Source organism: Pan paniscus, chromosome 14, assembly GCF_029289425.2.
Source record: "Pan paniscus chromosome 14, NHGRI_mPanPan1-v2.0_pri, whole genome shotgun sequence".
Classification (NCBI taxonomy): domain Eukaryota; kingdom Metazoa; phylum Chordata; class Mammalia; order Primates; family Hominidae; genus Pan; species Pan paniscus.
Genome location: NC_073263.2, coordinates 111892103 through 111914844, shown reverse-complemented (window position 1 = coordinate 111914844; position 22742 = coordinate 111892103). Strand labels below are relative to the sequence as shown.

General features: G+C 45.5%; 1 protein-coding gene and 1 non-coding gene across 2 annotated transcripts in view; both read right to left on the bottom strand.

The window, feature by feature from the left end:
• COL4A2 (collagen type IV alpha 2 chain) overlaps positions 1 to 22742 on the bottom strand; it is a 209635-nt gene that overhangs the window by 94967 nt on the left and 91926 nt on the right. The window lies entirely within an intron of this gene.
• LOC112436938 (small nucleolar RNA U13) lies at positions 4206 to 4307 on the bottom strand. Its single transcript, XR_003025606.1, has one exon. It is a non-coding gene; the product is annotated as a small nucleolar RNA U13 (small nucleolar RNA).

Genomic DNA, 22742 nt, shown 5'->3' with positions numbered 1-22742 from the left:
CTCCAAATGGACCTAAATGTAAGATCTAAAGCTGTATCGTTTCTAGAAGAAAACACAGGGGAAAATCTTTGTGACTTTGGATTAGGCAAAGGTTTCTTAGATAAGACGCAAAGATTACAACCTATAAAAGAAAAAGTTAGCTAGATTAAAAAAGTTTAATTGTCAAAAGATACTGTTAAAAATAAAAAGGCAGGGGACAGACTGGGAGACATATTTGCAAAACACATATCTGATAAACAACTTCTTCCGGAACATATAAAGAACTCTCAAAACTCAATACTAAAGATATGAACAACCCAACTGCAAAATTTGGCAAAAGATTTGAGCAGACACTGCACCAAATAAGTTGTACACATGAAAAGATGCTAAACTTCAGTGGTCATTAGGGAAAAGCAAATTAAATCCACAGAGAGATATAACTGTGATGGACTGAAATGGTGAACATACACAGAAGAAGGCGGCCACGCCAAGAGCTGGGAAGGATGGCACCTCGAATTCCATGGGCTGCCGGCAGGAACGCAGAAGGGTGCAGCCTCTTTGGAAGACAGTTTGGCAGTTTCTTCTAAAGTTCACAGGACCCAACAATCCCACTCCTAGGTATATACCTAAGAGAAACGAAGGCCTATGTCCACACCGAGACCTGTATGAGAATGTTCATCCTGGTTTTATTAAATTAGCTCACTCCTGGGATTGCTATTCGGCAATAAAAATGAACAAAATGCCCGATGTGTGCAGCAGTTGAGGCTGAATCTCAAAGGCATTCTGCTATGTGAAGGAAGCCAGACACAAAATGCTACTTACTGTCTGATGCTATTTTTATGACATTCTAGAAAAGGCGAAACTAAAGACAGAAAACAGATGAGTGGCTGCCAGGACTGGAGGTGGAGGGGAGGGACTAACTGAGAGGGCACAAGGAAAGTTTCTGGGGTAATGGACCTTCTCCATAGCATGATTCTGGTGGTTCTATGGCTGTATACATTTGTTAATATTCAGTGACTTGCATGTCAATTATGCCTCAATAACCTTGACCTAAAAACAAACAAACAAAAGAGGAGCTGAGTAAAGGCAAAGATGAAGAAGACAAGCTGTGACATCACAGGCATGTTGCCCGGCGACCGAGATTATGTCCCTTCCAGGTTTTCCTGCAAATGAGCTTATGCGATAGAGAACAGTTCGAAAAGGAAGGAGAGTCTACACCTTTAAAGTGACATTTGGAAAAAAACATTTAGCCGAATGGTTTTTAAAAATGTCTGCCAGGGGCTGGGCGGGATGGCTCATGCCTGTAATCCCAGCACTTTGGGAGGCTGAGGCAGGCGGATCACTGGCCAACATGGTGAAACCTTGCCTCTACTAAAAATACAAAAATGAGCCAGGTGTGGTGGTGGGCTCCTGTAGCCCCAGCTACTCGGGAGGTTGAGGCAGAAGAATGGTGTGAACCCAGGAGGCGGAGCTTGCAGTGAGCCAAGATCGTGCCACTGCACTCCGGCCTGGCAACAGAGTGAGACTCTGTCTCAAAAAAAAAAAAAAAAAAAGTCTGCCAGGGAAATAATCTGAAGAAACCAAGACCTAGCTTTCCTTGTATGGAATCTGGTCTGTCTGATGGTGATACTGACAGAAATTTCGAGAACTGTCTGGGACACAGCCCACAGGGCAGCGGAACTGAAAGTGGGTCAGGACAGAATTAGATTCAGGAGTGAAGGCGAAGTCTGGGAAGCCACTGGTTTCTGTCATGCTTTATCTCTATAGACAAATTTTCAAATCCCAGAAGGTACCACCTATAATTCTAAGATGCTATTATATAGTTTTATCTGAAATGATTTGACTGGGGTAGATGTACATTTTAAAGCAGAGAAAAAGTGGATGATCTCCTCTTCCCCACCCATAGTATCAGTGTCTGAAAACCCCTGCTCCTTATTCTAAAAATAGGCAGCACATGGGCTGTTGTGCTCAATGGCTTTTAGCCCAAACTTTTTATAGCCTGGATATGATTTTGCCTGGCATGTGTTGGAAAAGTTGATTTTCTGGGAAAGCCTTTTATTACCTCTGTGCTTTTAGCAATAAATGCATTTCATTTGTCTAAATGTGAATCATTGTGTAATAGACTGACGTGATTTCCTAAGCCTGCTTGTCCTCTAAGAAGACTTGGAGTCTGATTGTGGATGAGTTCAGGGCCCTGAGAGCCCAGACTGCATCTGAGGAAGGGGCCAGGAGGAAGCAGATTCTGGAGCTGCAGGCAGCATGCAGAGAGCTTTGGCTGTCAGGCCGTGAATGGGTATGAAACGCTCTTTCTAATTTAGCACTGCTGACATGCAATGTGTCAATGCTCAGAGCATCACCCTCATGCAGCCTGGATGTCATGAAGAGGTTACGGATGCTGTGCTGGTGGCCTCCACTTACACGGTTAGAGAGTGACAATTAGCATAGGCGGCAACTACTGAGCTACCAGGATCACACGATGACTGGCAATTAAAAGAGCTAATTGTCTATACTTATGACCTCACTCGCAGGCGCAGGTTACTAATTTTCATGTGCCAACAGCACGTGCCAATATTTTCCTGGTATTCTTAGGTCATCTTCACACCCAAGAGCATGGCATGACTCATGGCTGAGATGGTGTGTTCCCATTGTGCCATGTGACTGTCATTACCCCATGGGGCCTCTGCAGGTAGTAAGCAGCTAACAGCCCTGCAGAGTCTGCCCCAGGTGGAAGCAGAGAGGAAAGGCGTGTGGGTGGCCTTCCAAAGGCGGGCTCCCGGTGAGTTGAGCAAGCAGGCCGCCTGTCTTCCAGGGTGACTGCTCAGGATCTGTGGCACAGCCCAGGGACAGGACCAAGAGTTATATCTATTTTGCATTTAGACTGAAAAGCAGTCTATATATATGAGAGAAAAAAAAATTCTTTAAGTTAGCATTATATTGAGTTGGTTCCGCTACGATAATACAAACACACACCACATTGGCCAAGTAAGAAAAAAGGTTACGAGCCAAAGGTGGGGCAGTGGGCATGGGGAGGGGGTTTGAACTGGCTGTGATGCACAGCTTTTTTCCCCTCTTATCTTTATTTGAAATGTTCCTGAATAGGACATGCTTTAAATAGAACTCCACCTTTTCTGTTGTTACAAAATGCTTGATAACCACCATTGTCCTTCTCCTCCTTTGGCTACTGCCTAGTTAACTGTTATTTTATTTTGACTTCATTTTCTTACTCCTTTAAAAAAATTTTATCTTTTAATTTACATACAATAAAATTCACTTTTTTTGGTGTGTTATTTGGTGTGTCATTAACAGACACAACAAATAACAGAGTTGTGTAACCACCACTATCAGCAAGAGACAGCAAAGCTCCATATCACCCAACATTCTGGGTGTTGCCCCTTTGTTATCAAATGCTCCCTTCTCCAAACCTTGGTCCAACCCTCATGTTTCTCCCTCCATGTAGTTTGCCTTTTCTAGACACTCACAGAAATAGAACCACGCAGTGTGGAGTCTTGAGCCTGGCTCCTTTCACTTAGCACAATGCATCTGAGATTCCCCCAGAGTGCTGCTGCTACAGAAAGACACGGGAAAAAGATAATTAACAAAAAAAATTCTACCATACAGACACTAAAGAGAAACACGGCTCCAAAGTTCTTACCTAGAGTATGGATTCATTTTATTTTGGATAAAAGAATATTTCCTTCTCATACATTATGATACAAAAACAACCTCTGTCTTGCTTACTACGCAAACACAAGCCTCATTCCCTAGCAAGAGTCTTATAGATTATAGACAGTGATAGCCATTTGAAATTAGACCAATATAATATCACTTTTCACATTTACATCTCTGCTTTTTGCCATTGGTAACTGATTATTTTCCCAAAGGCTTCATAAAATGTTGGACTTGGAAGGGACCTCAGAGAGCATCTGGGGCATCTGAGAGAGATCGGGGGGTCAGCAGCGTGAGAGTCACCTGGGGGCTCATTAGCAATCAGGCAGGGCGCTTGGGCCCTCTCCTGTCCTGCATTTTAACAGGGTTCCGGGTGATCGTTCTGAAGTGGTCCCTGTCCCAGGACTGGTCTGGGCTGGCCGCCAAAGTACCAACAACGGGGAGTCTCAGACCTTGTGAATTTTCTGGTCTAGCAGTTTGGGAGTCAAGGGAAGGAGCCTGGGAAGAATTTATATATGTCTTTTTCTTTTTCCTTTGTTTTTTTCTTTTTAATTTTTTCATGTGAGATGGGTCATGTGCTGACATCTTAACAAGGTTGGAGAGAGGCATGTCTCACACGAGTGTGAACGCCCCAGCATCATGCTGATGACCCACAAAAGGACAGGGAATTTATATATATGTAATACATATTTTTTGAGTCAGGGTTTTGCTGTTGCCCGGCTGGACTGCAGTGGCACAGTCATAGCTCACTGCAGCCTCAAACTCCAGGGCTCAAGTCATCCTCCTGCCTCAGCCTCCCAAAGTGCTGGGGTTACAGGCATGAGCCGCTGCCCGGTCAGGAGTTGATGTTTTCAGCAAGGCCCCCAAGCACTTCAGATTCACAGGCAGGTTTGGAAGCCATGGAGTGTGTCTAATTCTCACGTAGACAGGTGAGGGGGCAGCCCAGAGAGATGAGCCTCTCACCCACAGCACCTGGACCCAGTGGTGCTCTGCATGCAGCAATACTGTTTCCCAAGCCCCGAGGGTCCCACATGCTGAGGGTCCCACATCACAGTCCCAGCTGCTCGCCACCGCCAAGCACTGCTGGCTCATGTCTCATTTGTGAAGCAAAGGTAGGGGGGCCTCTGAGAGACCTGTCTGCCTTGCCCCCAAGCCACTGTGTCAGCTCTGCAGGCTCTGCCAGCCACCCCGCCATAGCCTTTGGGTTTTTTTGTCCCCTGCTGCCCCAGCACACCCCTTCCCACGCTGGCACAGTGCGCTGCACTCTCCAGTCTAACTGAGTGCCTAGCGGTTGGGCCAGTTTCTCTGGAACCTCAGGGCCATGGCACACGCAGCCCTCGCTGCCTGCGGCTCTCAGGGTCACTAGAGGATGTGACTCAAGCATGGGCTCTCTGGGGGCATCTTCCCCTCCTCACAACTGGAGGAGGCGGCCGGGGCTCCTTCCCCATGGTACACTGCAGGGCACTGCCATACTACATCTCTGTACCCACATTTCACGTGAGACCGCGAGGCCCTTGGAGGTAGGGACCATGCCTCATTCACACTCTGTCCCCGGCATCTCTTGCAGGATTTGACACACATAACACACTCCATGTGCTGTCTGTTAAACACATGCGTTATGGCACTGCTATTTACCCCCTCTGCCTGGCTCTGAAATTCATGTTCTTCCCACATGGAATCTTCTATTTTTAGACCATGTTTCTGACCATTATAATGACTTCCCAATTTCTGACGCCGAGAATCAGTGGGTCATGCTGTGGAGGACTTCACCCTCTCCTTTAGTCCCCTCCACCCTCCATTCAATTCCTTCAGTCACCTTCATCTACCGGAAAACATCATCCGCAATCTCAACTCTTCTCCAAGCCCTGTGCCCGCCCAGTGGAATTTCTGATTGTTCGTTCCACCAGATGATCTGGTTTTATCACCTGCATTATCAGGGAGAATGTTTTCCAGGCCTCTCAAGTGGAGTCATAAAAAAGGAGACCACCAGACTTGTGGAAAGGAGGGCTGGGCCAGTGAGGCCCGCACTCAGCATCTGATGAGATACATCAGACCATCTGCTGGGATCGCGCTAGAAAATGAGGCAAGGGCTCTGGAATGCCAGGACTCCCTCCTCCAGATTTAGTTCTGGTAACATCTGAACCAAGTGTTTTGAGGACAACTGTCGGTGATAAGCCAGACCTGCGTAAGCAATTCAGGGCAACTACTGTGACTCACGGGCATAAAGGTTATGGGGGGAAGGGGTGAGTTTGTCAATGTAGGTCTGTGAGAAAGCTATAAAAGGAAGATGTTTAATGCTTACTGAATGTCTCTGTTTTAAAATCAGATTTCAACCTTGGGTCCAAAAAAGACACGTTTTTGTTTGGTCTTTTTACTGTTTCTATGCCAGGGTATGAGGTCAGCAGATTCGGAGTGACGTGCAGTTCCGGTGGTGAACACGAGGTGGCAGGCAGTAGCACCCACCGGCCCTTGGCTGGAGGCACAGTTTGCAAGCGGCAGTGATGTCAAAGATTTTGAGATTGTTTTGGGTTACAATGACTCATCTCGGTGGGAGAGAGGGCAGCTCCCTCATTTGTCACGGGGAGCTCACCTCCCATGGGGAAAGTCCTGACTGCAGAGTTCCAAAGATGTCGAAAGAGCACATCGAATTCCATTTTCCTTTCTACAGGGTGGTGGAACAAACTCAATCACTGATTCGTTGGACAATTCCCTTCCCTTTGACTTGCTTAAAGGAAAGTGTTCCAAATTTGTGTATTGGTGGACCTGTTAGGCCCAGCCCATTGCAGAGGGTCCACGAGAGAGTGTTTCAAGTTATTAGCTTTGACCCCTGGTTGGGACTAAGCTAGAACAGCAGCTGACATTTTTACTCTAGACTGTTCGCTGTTTGGAGCACTTTCCAACAGTCAGCCTATGTAGTCCTCACAAACCTCTACGAGGTAGGTACTGTCATTGTACCCATTTTATGGTGAGGAAACTGAGGCACAGAGAGGTTTGGGCCATTTGGCTAGTATATGAAAGAGAAGATTCATATGGGGCTTTTCAAAAGAGTTCCATAGGGCATTGTCACCCACACAGACTTCCCTTGAGGAACAGACATGACCTTGGACTCTGAATATATCTTTTCCACTGATCTTCCTGAAGCGATAATTAAGCCAAAAGCAGATGGACAAATTGTCTACAAAAATAAACAATGTATGCCTGGGGTTCATGGAAATCCGTACAAAACCAAGCCAGTCACAGTCCTGCAGAGGTGATTTAAGAACATGGCTTCTCTGCTTTAACCCTACCCTGCTCAACTGTAGCCATTTCACGGCTCATTAATCCCCCTCCCTGCTAGAGAGTGATGGGTAGAAAAAGAAGGTGAAACCCAAACAAGCCATTTCTGTTACTTTTTAGCAATGCTGGTCAAAAGGTATGCAGGGGAGGCCCCTGGAGCTGCAGGCTAATATTCTGAAATAGTAACACACTCCAGGGAAATATTTAGACATAACCTATGCTTTCTCTACCTTCTCTGAACAGATTCGTTGTTGAAAACAGGTTGCATTAGGAAGATTTTCTAAACAGCTGTGGAGTTCTGCATGCTAAGAAGGTTGGCTGTTTAAGCATATTCTGAAGCAGGGTTTAGCTGGACCTTGGAGAAGACGAGCTTTGTGTTCCACGGGAGTTGTGGGGAATCAGGAGGCGCAGGTTCCTTGGGAGAAGGCTGTCGTGGCTGAGAAGACCTGTAGGGAGGCCTGGGTGCTGACCATAGATAGGAGCTGAGATGGGACGTGGGAGACGGTGGTAGAAGTCCCTGCAGTAACCCCACAGGCCGTGAGTGAGGGCTTAAGAGCATCGAGAAGAAGGCAGCTGAGAGGAGAAAAGGGCAGAATGGTGGCCATTTGGTTTGTGAACAAACCGAAGTGATTTAACACTGATCAGTTAAACACAGATTCATGTGATTTGGAGCCCCGTGCAGTCAAGGAAGAGTACCAGATTTGAAGTGCTACCGGGGTTGAATCCCAGCTCTGCCAGTTCTATGACCACAGGCAAGTCACTGCCCTTCCCTGAGCCTCAGTTTCTTTATTTGGGAAATGGAAATATTCACTGATACCACCTAGCTGGGTTCTGATGATCTTTCCACCAGATGGAAGAAAGATGTCACTGTTTTGATTTCTGAACAAACCAAGCTGATATAACAGTAACAGTAACATCAGTAACATATTTTGTCGTGAAGAAAACAAAAGGGTATGAAAGTGTCTTCGAATTTGACGTCAAGAAGAAAAGGAAAGATAGGAGAGAAAAAGAACAGGTGCTGGGGGTCATGTACGAATGGGAAGGTTTTAGGGAGGTGCCAGATGACAGCACCAGTGGCAGAAGCCCACACATCAGATAGTGAACTTGGAGTCCATGTCACTGAACCCCAAGGGGCTGTCCAAGAACAGAATGAGTCTCACAGTGATCAGAATTATGTTTGTTTATAGCCAGAAGATACCCTCAGGATGTCAGCAGCAACTTAAGGTATCTAAACATACATTTGACTGTGAACATGTGGAATTATGAGCTTGGCAACAACGCCTAGAGAAAAACCTGGGCTAACTTTGAGTGTGATAACAGCAAGCCCTGCGAGGGGACAGGGGACATGGCCCGTGAGTGGCTGAGCAGCCTGGCTTCTTGCTCACAGATGTCTCACGCTCCCTGTTGCCTTGAAGCTTGGTGTGAGGAAGGTTAAATGGCAGACAGTAAAAGCCAGATCCCAATTCAGTCTTCCTCATCTCTGTCTTTAAAGGTATCTCATATTTTGGAAATCACCTCGCTAGGAACTTGTACAAAGCTACTGTCCACAGTAACACCGAGTGTCTGATGCTGGTCCTGGAACCACTGGCTACCAGGGCCATTTGATGGCCCTAGCATTGGCTCTGGGGCGGGCGGGACGTGTGGGCCGGGTTTCACCACGCCGGGGTTATTGTCTGTCGTCTCTCTAGTTAACAAAGGGCTGGTGCTATCTGGACATCCTGCACTCCCCCAAGACTCCCCGGTTTGGAATGATTATTTGGGCGAATGCTGAACACACATCCGCAATTAAAAAAAGAACAACAAACCACAAGAAACTGATCTTTCTTTAGTCTGGTGGAAAGATAATGCATGGCTCATTTGTCCAGACATGAAGCCTGGGTCCTGGGTGAGAGGAAACCAAGTGACATTAACGTCCATTCCAGAGAAGTGACTCAGCTGGCGCCCTGTTCTCATGACATGGGCGAAAACAGCCTCCAGAACACTGGTTCTTCCCAACAGCACTTGTTAAAAGAGAAATCAATAGCAGTTTTCATCCACGAAATAGAAGGCAACAACTGAGTGCAGCCGTGCTGCTCCCGATACGCTCCCTGCGCGTTTGGTGTTCACAAAGGTGTAGCGGCAGCAGCGCAGACACCAAAGATGCACGCGGTTCATTAGGAACAAGGAGCATTACTGGGAGAGGGAAACTAGAGACCTGGGGTGGGTCTGCGCTGATCACGGTACATTCTTGCTTTCTTTGCGGTTGGAATATCCATATTGCGATTTACCCGTCACAGCCTGGGTGGTCAGTTTCATAATATTAGTAAGATTATTCCTAGAAAGCTTCACCCGTGATGTTCTTGTGAGATTTTTGTGCAAGAATGTGTGTATATGTGTGCATGTATGTGTGTGCATGTGTATATGTGCGTGTGTGTGTGCATGTGTATATGTGCATGTGTGTACATGTGTGCGTGTGTGCATGTGCATGTGTATATGTGCGTTATGTGTGTGTCCGTGTATATATATGTGCGTGTGTACGTGTGTGTGCATGTGTATATCTGCATGTGTAAACGTGTGCACGTGTCCATGTGTATATGTGCGTGTATGTGTGCGTGCGTATATGTGTGTGCGCATGTGTGTGTGTATATGTGTGCGTGTATGTGTGCGTGTGTATATCTGCATGTGTGTACATGTGTGCGTGTGTGCATGTGCATGTGTATATGTGCGTTATGTGTGTCCGTGTATATATGTGCGCGTGTGTACGTGTGTGTGCATGTGTATATCTGCATGTGTGTAAACGTGTGCGCGTGTCCATGTGTATATGTGCGTGTATGTGTGTGTGCATGTGTGTAGGTGTGTGTGTATATGTGTGCGTGTGTGTGTCCGCGTGTCATGTGGCTGTTGTGGTCTTCTGCTCTCATTATGACCTGGGTTTGTCTCACTGTGAATGTGCTGTTCAGCCAGGCAGGAGCAATGCCGCAAGGATGTTTGGCGCTTTCTCTCTGTGTCCACGCCCAACCATATGAAAGGCCTTCCACACCAACGCATCCTGCTTCCTCACTCCTAAAGGATCCATGACCCCGACGATGGCCAGAGGGCGGCTCTGCATGTCTGGAACTTTGGATACACTGCAGTGGCAACACCTCTCACATCAGACAGGAGCGGGAGAAGGGGCAGGACTTGGGGACGGCCAGCCGACGGTGAAGCCAACTCTCCTGCCCTCACATCCCAGAGTGTGGGTTCATTCTCTTTTCGGGAAGCATGGTCATGGAGGAAATTTTTCTCTATTCAAAAAGAACCTGGACACATTCCAAAGCCACTTCCTGTCCCCCATTCACACCTTGAACCATGGCGAGCTGGTTTCTGGCCTGACACTCTTCTTCAAGGGCCTGCAATGCCACTATCCCCAGCTGTGAGGGCCCCTCCCCGCCCTGGGGACCCTTGTGGCCCCAGCACAGCTGCCCCCTCCCTCCTGGAATGGGCTCTTCTGGTGGCCACGGACCCACCTGGGTTTCTCCTCACTCCTCTGGCCCCTTCCTGATTCCTGTTCTGCTCAACATTGGAGTTTTGCTGCTCTCTTCCCCTCCGAACTCATGAGGTGGGATACTTCATTCACACCAAACGGCTTCAGTGAACGCTCAGAGGTGGACGGCTCCTACCTCCCTCCTGGACGCCTCTGTCTAGAGGGTCTAGAGATACTTTAAACTCAGCAGGCTTCAAGTTGAACTTCTTACCTCATTTCCTCCAACCTTGCTCCCAGCAAAACTCCAAAAAACAGAAACAATCCCCCTTTCCTTCTCTGCTCCTTAACTCAGTGAATTGCAAGGCCCACAAGCCGGGCTTCAGAACCTGAAATGGGGGAGACACTGCTGACCCCCGTCCTCACACTGCACTGGGAGGGCACTGATTCCACTGGGCTTTCCGCCAAGCATCTCCGGAGTCTGCCGTTTCCTCTGCATTCCCAGCACCTCCTTCCTGGATCGGACTTCCTCCTTGCTTGCTTGCATTAACTCTGGAACTGCCTCTGTGCACCCCATCCCACTGTACCCTCATGCATCTCCTCTCTTAGCTGCCTTCATTCAAATTCTGAAACCCAGCGTGTTCTCCGACTCCTTTCTAATGTAAAAACATGAAGGCCCCTCTGCTCCCTGCAGAGTGAAACTCGGGTCGGTGGGTGTGATGCCCAGGCCTCCTGGTGCTGCGTGTGCCACGGCTTTCTAGGTGCAGCTCCTCTCTACCCTGCACTCTGGTGGCTGGAGCCCCGCATCCATGGTCCCTTACTGTGTCTGCTGACATCTCCACAACTGTGTGACGCTCTCCTCGCTACACTGGCCTTTCCACGTTTCTCCTGGTGAACTGAACTGACGCATCATTCCTCCTCGCTCACTTCTTCAGTGTCCCAGGCGGAAGCTTCTCCAAGCCGTTTCCTGCAGGGTTGGACGCTCCCACACTGGCTTTCCCACCCGAGGGGCGCAGTGCTGCCTTGGGCCAGAGAGGGTGCTCGTGAAGGGTTGGTTTCATGGTCAATGCAAGTAAATATCAATTATTTGAAATTATCTCCTCCATCCCACCGGGTTTATATCACAGAGATTCCCAGCACCATGGAGAAGCATTGCCTCCTAACTGCCCTGCCCTCTTCCCTGAGGAGGCGATCGGGGTGGGCTGCTTGGATACCAGCCGCCTCTTGCAGGATGAGCCCCAGGAGCAGGAGACCCTGCCGGGCCCCTGAAGGCATAAGGGGAACAAGGCAGACTGTGGTCCTCTACCTTTCAGCCAGCAAGGTTCAATTCCTCACAGTTTACCAGTCCTCAAATGTTCAGTAATCACCAAAGGAATGAGGACTGCTGCCAAGGACACATATACACACACGCACAGATGTATACATACATACTTCTTAAATTTAAAAGGTGTGAAGAATAGGTGACGGAGAAAAAACATGAGAGAGAAAAAAACGTATGAACTCTATTAGAAGTTAACTTCTGGCAGTGTAGTAGGAAAAGTGTCTCGGCTAATGTATAAATTACCAAGAAAAAAAAAGAGTCCCACTAAAAAAACCAGGTACTACATCTAAATTTCTAATTAAATTACAATTACTTTTGAAGCTCATCCCCCATAGAGAAACTTCTCCTGGGATGTGCTCTAGGATGGACCTGAGTTTTGCTTCTACTGGAGCTGGTCACGCAAGAGTGAGAGGGGTCCATTTGCAAACAGAATTGCATGCAGGGTCTTGCTGTGAATTTACTGACATGCTCCTGCTTATGCTGTCACTTCCTTAAGACCAGACAGCCTGCGAACCCTGATGAGTATTTCCAGTCCTGTGCCGGGCTCTCAGCCTGGGACTGCTTGGGGCCTACACCTCGCCCACTTCTCCCCCATCTGCATCGATGAAGGAAGCCATCAGTGTCCGTAGGGGCAGCAGATCAGCTTCTGCAGGCCACTCCCACATTTCTCTGATTTCTGACAGTCCGCTGGTTATGAACGACACTTTACTATCTGGTTTACGTTTGGGAATTATGGTGAATGCTGTCATAGAATTTACTGGCTGCTCAGTTTGGCAGTGTTTTCTTTGAGCCAAATATTACTTTGTCATGCAAGACGGTAGCACTTTCTCGGAAGCTGCAAATCTGACACGCCAGGAAAGAATCCAGGCGGCAGACACTTGATCACTGCAAGAGCAGCCATGGCTTCCCCCGATCGGGATTCATCAGAACATGACCTCCAGCCACAAATGCGCTTCATTGTTTTCAGTTGTTCTTCACTCACCTTCCCAAGCTCATTCCCAGAGACCCCAAAAATGTGCTGGGCTGATACCAGCAGGTTCCTGGGATGCTCTCTTAGAATCCAGTGAGCAGCATTAAAAGCAAGGCCACCTGCTAGTGGGAAAGACATGAGTCACTCTCCCCTCTTAGAAAACCCCAGAAACCAAAAACCAAGGGAAAAAGTGAGGTGGCTTCAAATAGTATATAAATTGCTCAGTGTGTAAGTTGTCCATGCCTGCAGCTACCACGTCTTCACAAAAAGGGCAACTCAAACACGTTCACCTCCACAGAGCTGAGATCAGGTGACTGGGCCCTGACTGCGGGGCCATTCATGTCCTCCAGCTTCTCCCCCTGTCTAACTTGGAGGTCCCCTCATGGTGTAAGTTTTATGCCCTTCTAGGAAAACGTCGGGTGATGGAGAAGACGGGTCTGGGAGTGGAGCAGAAAGCCAGAAGGGGCAGGAGGGGGTGGGGGCCGGGGGTGGGTCCCACACCGGGACCCACTAGTGGGCGTTTCCTGGGACACAGACTCAACCCAGGCTTCCATACAGCCTTGTCGAACACATCATGAGTCCCACCCTTCCCGAACCTCCACAATATACACCAGCATCTATTTTGTGTTAGTCCATTTCCCAGCCATAATTCACCCTGGTGACCTCTGAAATAATCTGCTGCATTTGGATTTTACATGGATTTTCTAAAACGTTTCTCTGTAGCCCAGATCTCCCTCCAGGTACCACCCTCTTCTTCCTCTCTTCCCAACGTTTTTAAATTTTATTTATTTCTTTGTTTAATTTTGAGACAGTGTCTGACTCTGTCACCCAGGCTGGAATGCAGTGGCATGATCACAACTCACTGCAGCCTCAACCTCCTAGGCTAAAGCAATCCTCACTTCTCAACTTTCTGAGTAGCTGAGACTACAGGCATGCACCATCATGCCTGGCTAATTTTTTTTGGATTATGTTGCTTACTTAGGCTGGTCTTGAGCTCCTGAGCTCAAGTGATCCACCTGCTTCAGCCTCCCAAAGTGCTGGCATTACAGGCATGAGCCACCGTGCCCAGCCCCAACTCATTTTAGAAATGGTGTGGTTTCTACCCTTGTCTCCCAGAGGCGCTAGGTCCTGTGGACCACTCCCTCCTCCTAACCTCCTCTTTCTCTGGGAGACCTGTCTGTGGCTCCTTTCCTGTCTCTCTATCCACTTGGTCTTCATTTTCTTTTCAGGGATTCCTTCCTGGGCTCCTTAATCAGTGCTGTTTCTCAGGCCCACCTCCCTGGTCCTGCTCTTCTTCTTACACACACTCGGCAACGGTGGGTCCATATGGGGACCCTCCTGTGAGCCGTGGCGGCTCCTCCTTGTTGTATTACACTCCCGGCACCTCCCTGTTGGCCTAGCACAAGCTATGCCTTGTGTCTTAGCTGGGGACAGCCTCCTGGCCTCCCCCTGCCAGGCAGTGAATTCTGAGAGAGTAGCTGCCTGATACAAGTCTGCATCCCCTGCCCATATCACAGAATCCTTCATACAGTAGGTGTCAGCATGTTCGCTGAGTATATGAATGATTGGAATATATTGATTTTTATAAGTCTGGTATTGTAGAGGAGTAGCAGAACCTTCAAATATGAGTCGGCATCTAAACAGCTCAATTGACCCAGAAAGTTTACCTTAAAAAGGCAATGAGCAATACTAAAATAAATCTAAATACATCATACTTATATTATTTGCTAGCTTTTCATTCTTTGTTTTGAGCAGTAACTGCTATGGTCTGAATGTCTGTGTCCCTCCAAAATTCATGAGTAGAAATCTGATCCCCAGTGTGTTGGCATTAAGAGGTGGGGACTCTGGAAGGTGAGTAGGTCCTGGGGGTAGAGCCCTGGTGAGTGGAATTAGTGCATCTCTCAAAGAGGCCCAGGGGAGCCTGTTGTCCCTTCCATCATGTGAAGACATAGCAGCAAGGCACCGTCTATGAAGCAGAGAGCTCTTACCAGACACCACATCTGCTGGTCACTTGCTCTTCAACTTCCCAGCCTGCAGAACTATGAGCAATAACATTCTGTTGTACATAAATCACCTACTCTTAAGGTATTTTTGTTATAGCATGGACTATGAATGGACTGAGACAGAAACTGGTATTAAAAGTGGGATGCTGGGGTCACAAATACTTAAAAATGTAAAATTAGCTTTAGAACTGGGTAATGGGTAGGGTCTGAAAGAATTTGGAGGTGCATGCTAGAAAAAAACCTACATGGCCATGAACAGAACCTTAAGGGTGATTCTGACGAGGGCTCATAAGAAGACGGGGGCTGTAGAGAAAGCCTCACCATCTTAGAGATTCCCTAAGTGGTCATGATCAGAATGTTGGTAGAAATGTGGACAGGAAAGGCCATTCTGATGAGGTCTCAGACAGAAATGAGAAGCATGTTATTGAAACTAAAGGGAAGGCCATCCTTGTCACAAAGCAGCAAAGAATTTGGCTGAATCATGCTCATCTACTTGTGTTTTCTGGAAGGTAGACTTCTGAGCCATAAAATAGGATATTTGGCAGAAGAAATATCTAAGCAAAGTGAGGGTGTGGCATGACTTTTCTTGACTGCCTATAGTAAAGTGTAAACAGAGAGAAACAAATTAAAGATGGAATTTATCAAGAAACAGAAAGCAGAACTGAAAGATTTAGAAAATTCTTAGACTGTCCAGGTAGTAGAAGAGTAGAAAACATGTTCAGCAGAGAACATCGAGATTGTAGCCAAGCAAACATTTGATAAAGAGATGAGTATGGTAGAGGGAAGCCAGATGCTGCTAATCAAGACAACTGAGGAAGGACCTCCGGAGGCAATCTTTGGGGCTGCCCCACCCATCTTAGGCCCAGAATGCCAGGACCCTGGGGCCAGAACAATTTCAAGTCTCTGCTCCCTGCAATCGGATGCAGTGCTCCTCGGCTGCCCCAGCTGTGGCTCCAGTGGGTCCAGGTGCAGCTCAGATGGTCTCTCTGGAGGACACAAGCAGGAAGCTTTCGTGACCTCCACGTGGTGCCAACTCTGCAGGCACACAGAGTGCAAGAGCTGTGAGAATGTGGCCACCTCCACCCAGCTTCCAAGGGATGCCCTGGAGAACTTCTGTGACTAGGCACAGACCTGACACAGGAGCAGGGCCAACAACAGAGGCCCCACAAGGGCAGTGTTGTGGGAGAGGGGCTCCTCACTCCGTAAGGTGAGGGCTCATAAGAAGAAGAGAGTTGTAGAAAAAGCCTCAGTCTGTCAGAACACCATGAATAATATTCTGTTCATGGCAGTGTAGGTTTCTTCTAGGTGGGGAGGTGTGGGAGTGGGGCTGCCCCCAGCACCCAGAACAGTGGAGTGACCAGTTTGCCCAGCCTGGAGAGCTGCAATGAAGGCTGTGCCCAGTGAAGCCATGGGAGGCGGGGCTGCCCCGAGACTCAAGGAACCAATCCCCACCCCAGTGTGTCCAAAAGGCGGGATATGGAGTCAGAGATGACTCTCAAGACTTAAAATCGAATGTTCTTTGCCCTGTTGGGTTTTGGACTCACCTGGCATCACTTACTCCTTTATTCTTTCCTGTTTCCCCCTTTTAGAATAGAAATGTCTGTCTTATGCCTGTCCCACCATTGTATTTTGGAAGCATGCAATTTATTTGATTTCATAGGCTCATACTGGGAGAGAAATGTGCCTCAGGATCAATCATACCTGGACTCTCACTTGATTTAGATGATATTTAGGATGAGACTGTGGACTTTAGACTTTTTAGGTTGATTTTGGAAAGAGTTAAGACTTTTGGGGGCTATTAGAATGGAATGAATGTATTTTGCATGTGAGAAGGATATAAATTTTGGGAGGTTAGGGGTGAAATGTTACGGACTGAATGTGTCCCTCCAAAATTCATAAGCTGAAATCTAATCCCCAATCTGCTGGTCTTGAGAGGTGGTGCCTTTGGGAAGTGATTAGGTCATCAGAGTGATGTCCTCACGAGTGGGATTAGTGCCCTTATAAAGGAGGGAGCATCTGTCCTTTCTGCTGTGCACCATCTATGAATCCTGGATCTCATCAGACACCAAATCTACTAGTGCTTTGATCTTGGACTTCCCAGCCTCTAGAACAGTGAGAAATAAATTTCTGTCGTTTATAAATTATCCAGCCTAAGGTATTTTTGTTATAATAGCCCAAGTGGACTAAGACAGTAACTGATTCACAGAAATTTGGTTTTCAAGACCTTTTAGACCAAGACAGCCCCTAAACATATAGGTGGATGTAAGCTGGTTAACTTATCTTGAGCTGACTGTGCTGAGCATTATCAGTTTCTAATGATATCAAGCTACTTAGAAAGTAATGAAGCTGAAAGTTCTTCTAAAACAAAATGAGAACTTTGAAGAAGCTTTTTAAAAGTAAGTTTTGTTTGTTTTAGTTCCCCTGGGTAGGCAAACATATAAACAGAGCTCCATTGTCTCTTCAACACCCACTTAATTAGGTTTTCTCAAGTTTATATGGAAAACACCTTTGTGGAGTTTGACACATGCCATACTTCATATTGTTTTAACTACTCTTCTTCATTTTGAAAGATACAGATGGTACTAAAATGAGTTGGATTGATTCTCTTGAGCAAAGGCAATGCTAACAATACAAGGAACCAATCCTTATCTACAAAACAGGTTTTAGTTTTGACAAGGTTTCTACCTATGAGCTTGTTCTCTGGTCCTCCTCCCCACCTCCCAATTAACAGAAGGTAACCAATACTATGCAATAAACAAATGGGAATGAATTTATAATAAAGGGCAAAGCTGAACAACTGTTTGGATGGGACAGTCAGCTATAAAACTGAAAACTGCTGAAGCCAACTCACTGGTTAGGAAAAAAGTTGGAAATGCGTGGGTGTGTTCTCAAGGTCTTAGGAAAATTCCGGAAGTCCAGCAGATGTTTTCTGTTAGGAGGCAATGGAAGCCCCAAGAGCTACATGTTCTTCTTCATTCTCTTAATTATAAGTTTATTTACGAAATCATTTTTTTTCTTAAGTATTTCTCTGCCAATACTTACAAAATAGAAGGCTGGCCAAAGCAGTCAACTCATGAGCCTTCCTGTGTAACCAGAATATGTGTATGTGGGCATGAAATCTCTATAGGAAGCAGAAATCTAGGTCCATCATTATAAATGCTTTATCTTCTGAATAACTCTTTTAGTTACTGAAGTGGAATTACAACTTTTTCTTTAATCTTATCAATTATAGAAGTATATTCAGGTTTCATTGATTACAATATTTTTCCCCCTTTTGGAAAATGATGTAATTAATAGTCATCATAGTAATTTTTGTTTTTTTTGGTTCTCTTTATATACATTAATAAATGGGGATAGATTCAAGGAATCAGAAGTTAATGAAGCATATTTTAAACATTTAGACTTTCTGCTCTCTTAATTTTGAATACATGTTGGAATACCTATGGGAGGCTACTTTTCTTACTGCATTTGCTTTACTAGCTTCTGTGTTATGAAATCTAACCATCAACTCTTTCAGGGAGAAGGAATGAACATTTCCGTCTGACCAAAGTTTCAAAAGTCAAGAGGTGAATTAATGTTCAGAAAATACTTACAATCTTATTTAAATTTCTCATCTGCTTAAGAACTTTTTCACTTTTTTTTCTGTAGTAGGTATCTGAAGACCAACTTTTTCACTTTTATCACATATGCAAATTGATCTCCAAAAGGTTTATTAGACATTGGGTCTATATATCAAAAGGTACTTTATGAATGAATGAAGAAGGGAGTTTCCTATCTAGGCTGGCTAGTTAGTGAGGTTGCAGAAGCAGTCAGCATAAAAACTCTGTTAAAGTTCAGGAATCCAGCTGGCTGTATGTTTTGGAGAATTTGTCTGATTACTACACATGGTTACTAGATCTATCGTGAATATGGAACAAATTCAAGAACATTAGATTCTCTTGGCCTTGTGGAGATTACTCAATTCATCAAGAATTTTAATCGAGCATCTTACAGATGGAACTTCTGCAATTATCAAGCTTCAGAAGCCATGACCAAAGCAAACCTCACTCAAATCTTCTCTTACCCTCAAAACAGAATGTTTTCCCCTAAAAGAAGCAGGTGGCCTATCATATTTCTGCCAGGAAGATCCTGCAGGGCAGGCATAATCAGATTAAAATCAATTAGATGAATTGTGTGGGAATTTGCATTTTAAACATTCTCATGGCACATCCCCCCAAATTTAGACAATTTTTGAAAAGTTCCAATATTTTCATATATTTCACAAAACTGGATTGTGTCACCAAGGGAATGCTATGCATCTGGAGAATAAAAGGTTTCACAGGACCTAGGCTCAGTTCCACACATTTATTTTTGTCCTCTGTGGGAAAGAAAATAGGTAAAGTGGTTCAGAGATGCAAGACTTTAGGTCTGGGGCCAACCAAACTCAAAGAGCTGCTTTAAAGCCCATTATGGGTAAAGCTAGACTTCTTCATTCTCAGACCAAGTCAATACGGGAGCTCACTTATGCCCCACATGCCAGCATGAATATGTCACTAATATATGATGGCCATCAAGGTTCTCTGGTTGTTTTGTGAATGTTATCTCTCAACAAGGTGTCTGACATCATAGGCTCTGAGGGCTTACGGGAGGAACAAGATTTTATCTTCACTCTCCTTGGTGATCTAGACAAGCGGTTTAACCTTGGGCTCCTGTGCGGATGTGTGAGTTAAGCAGCTAGTGAGGGAAAAATGTGATAGGTGTTGAATAAATTTTCTTCACCTTTCTCCCCAATGCCCTTTCATTCCTTTGACCTGCTTCTTAAACATCCTTCACAATAGTTACCAGAATACTGGGCACAGAGTGGCCTGGCTGCTTAACAACTTACACATTCTCCCAGTTTTCCTGCCAATAAAAAAAGCTTCTTACAACTAAAAACCGGCAGGAATGTGTGGTTGATCTCCTTTGATAAAATGGTCTAAGTGAGCCAAAAAAGATACAGTTATATATAAGTAAGGCTAAAAATACTTTTTTTGACTTGGCTAAAAAAAAAAATTGTTAAAAAAAAATCAACCTAAATTGATTTGGTTGATGGACTAGATGATCTCCAACTCCACCCTGCCTCTGGGCTGGGTATGTCTGATATCTCATAATGCTGACTGTGCTTTTTGTTATTTGATTCTTTCTTCCTTTCTTTCTCTTTCTTTCTTTCTTTTTCTTTCTTTTTTTTTTTTTTGACAGAGTCTCACTCTGTCACCTAGACTGGAGGGCAGTGACACGGTCTCGGCTCACTGCAACCTCCACCTCCTGGGTTCAAGTGATTCTCCTGCTTCAGCCTCCCAAGTAGCTGTGATTATAGGCATTTGCCACCACTAAAATCTAAAACCACTAAACTAAAAACAAAACACTAAAAACACCATTTGTGTTTTTAGTAGAGTCGGGGTTTCACCATGTTGACCGGGCTGGTCTTGAACTCCCGACCTCAACTGATTCACCCACCTTGGCCTCCCAAAGTGTTGGAATTACAGGTGTGAGCCACTGCACCCAGCTCATTATTTGATTGCTAAAGGAAGTGATGGCTATACACTTATATCTCTGATCTTTTGCTTATTTACATTTACTGTTGTCATTTCTATAGGCAGTTGAGTTTTCCTCATAATAAACATGTATTTTATTATTTTCAAAAAGTTGCACTTGAATACATTTCACACCTTATCTTCCCCCCACCTAAAGGAACATGTAAAAATAGCAACAGAAACAACCAAAAAGGAGAAGGGACAAGAGAAGAAGAAAAAGGAAAAGGAAGCAGTAGGAAAAAAAAAAAAGAAAAAATCTGATTTTTGATTTAGATTTGAGTTTTTCTAAAAATAACTTCAAAGCCCTTCAAAATGTAATGGTGTGGAGAGTTGATCTTTCGCTTTAGCCTGCATCTGTTTGCGAGTTTTCCCAGCAGAGATGACTTCTTCTCCATATGATACAGCTGCTCTTAAAGCAAGGATTTGCCCATCTTTTCCAATCATTAGGGGGTTGCTAAAGTTTAACGTTTGTGAATCTTTCTGTTGGACTCAAAATAACATAAATAAACTTGTGAATATAAAATATGGTGTAAAAGCCTTCTTCTGAGTGTCCTCTCACAGCCCCCAAACACAGAGCTGATTCTTTCTCCTGCCCCCATACCCACCCACTCCCTCTCCTTCCTGCCCACAAAGGACTATTCATCCACATGCGGCTGACACGCCCGTCTCAGATCGCTTTCTGCGTGGTCCACATGATCCATTATTCCTTCTGCTACATCGATTTGCAAGTGGCAGTTCAGTTCAGAGCCAGTACTTCTGGCCTCCAGTTTCGATTTACTCCAAAAACGTCTGCCTTGCCAAGATTGTGAAATATGCCACCTACGATGTTCTTAAAAACTGAAAAAAGTTCAAATGTTTATTAGTGGAAAAATGTGCATCCATCACTAAGTGGAAATGAGAAATAAAAATTCATTTAAAAAATGCTCATACGGCTTACTTCCCTCCAATCAAGCCTATAAATACTGACAACCTGAAGCCTGAATCCCTATTTAAATGACAGGGACCCAGAGTGACGGCTTGTGATGCTATGAGGGGTTCTTCGGTTCCGGGGCTGCCCAAACCACTTCCCTGTTAGACTTGTATTTGGCAGAACCTCCGTGCAGAAGTTCCAAGACTGTTCTGACGCATTTGTAAGTAAACAGACTGTATAACTTATCTTCAGACAAATATCAATGGGGGCGGATAAACAGTCGGCCAGAGGAGGTTTTCCAAAAACTCTCCGACGGTCATGTGATATTAACAGGGCTACACCGTGGTCTTGGCAGGCCTGCTCGGGCCTTGAGCAACGTTATGACCAAGGATGGTAGCAGGCTGTGAATAAACTCCTATTAGTCATGTCCGTGAAGCCTGGGTGCTCAGGAGGGAGAGCGAGGCTCAAGCCTTGTGGAATTCAGTGCTCTGACTTCAAACTCAAAATAAAACCACAAAACATTTGCACATTGACTAGACCTCTGAAATCTCTCTATGCATACCATCTGACATGTTCAACAGTTTAAAAAATGAAAGGAGACAAAAATTTGCTATTTGTAAGAAAGAAATTGCAATTCTTTACAATTTGATGCTGGTTTTATCATTAGGGATTGGAAACCGCCTTTAATTCTCTCCTCACAAGAAAAAACGGTCCGCTTAGTCATTTCTAGTAAGATTCTGAATGGCTTAATCTTAGACTGTCATGGGGTTTAATGACGGGGGTGGTCAGTCCCCATCATTAGCAATGTTAAAGGAGGGCGTGGTGAGACGTCTCATGATCAAAGGGCCAAGAAGGCATGTTCTCCAGAAAAGACAAGAGCCCCATTTCACAGAACGTCTTGCTGGCCAGATGCTACCACTCTTGGAGCTTTCTTGAGCATAAAACAATCCCCCTGCCTCAGCTGAAGTCCAGAGTGATTCGACCCAGAGGGCTACTCAAGAAAAACACGGGGCATGGAGTTGGACTGTGCACGCTCCCCCATTTCCAACGCAAGCCTGCATGGGAACCATCTTGTCCCTCTTATTTCAGAGTCAGAGAAACTTCCACATGTTTTTACAAGCATGGCTGGTTGTTAAAAATCGTTCTCAATCTGCGAGATTCAGTCACACAAATCCCCAGCGTCAGATTCACATTGAAAAGAATAATGGAAGGCCAACACTGGTATCAGTTGTAGCAAATGCAGCACGCTAACACAAGATGTTAATAATCGGAGGAACTAGGGGTGAGAGGTAGCGGGAGGGGATATGGGTACACTCTGAATAATTTTTTTGTTTTTGTAAATCCAGAACTGCTTTAAAGATTAAGTCTATTACAAACAATAGAAGGGAGAGAAGAGTACATTCATTTTCACTAAAACCTTTTCTTTCTTTTGACTCGTTACTTTTTATGTATTTTATTCCATATCCCTCAAATGGAATTAGAAATGGACTTTTATTTTGAGACAGAATCTTGCTCCGTTGCCCAGACTAAAGTGCTGTGGCGCGATCTTGGCTCACTGCAACCTCCGCCTCCTGAGTTCAAGCAATTCTTGTGCCTCAAACTTCCGAGTAGCTGGGATTACAGGCA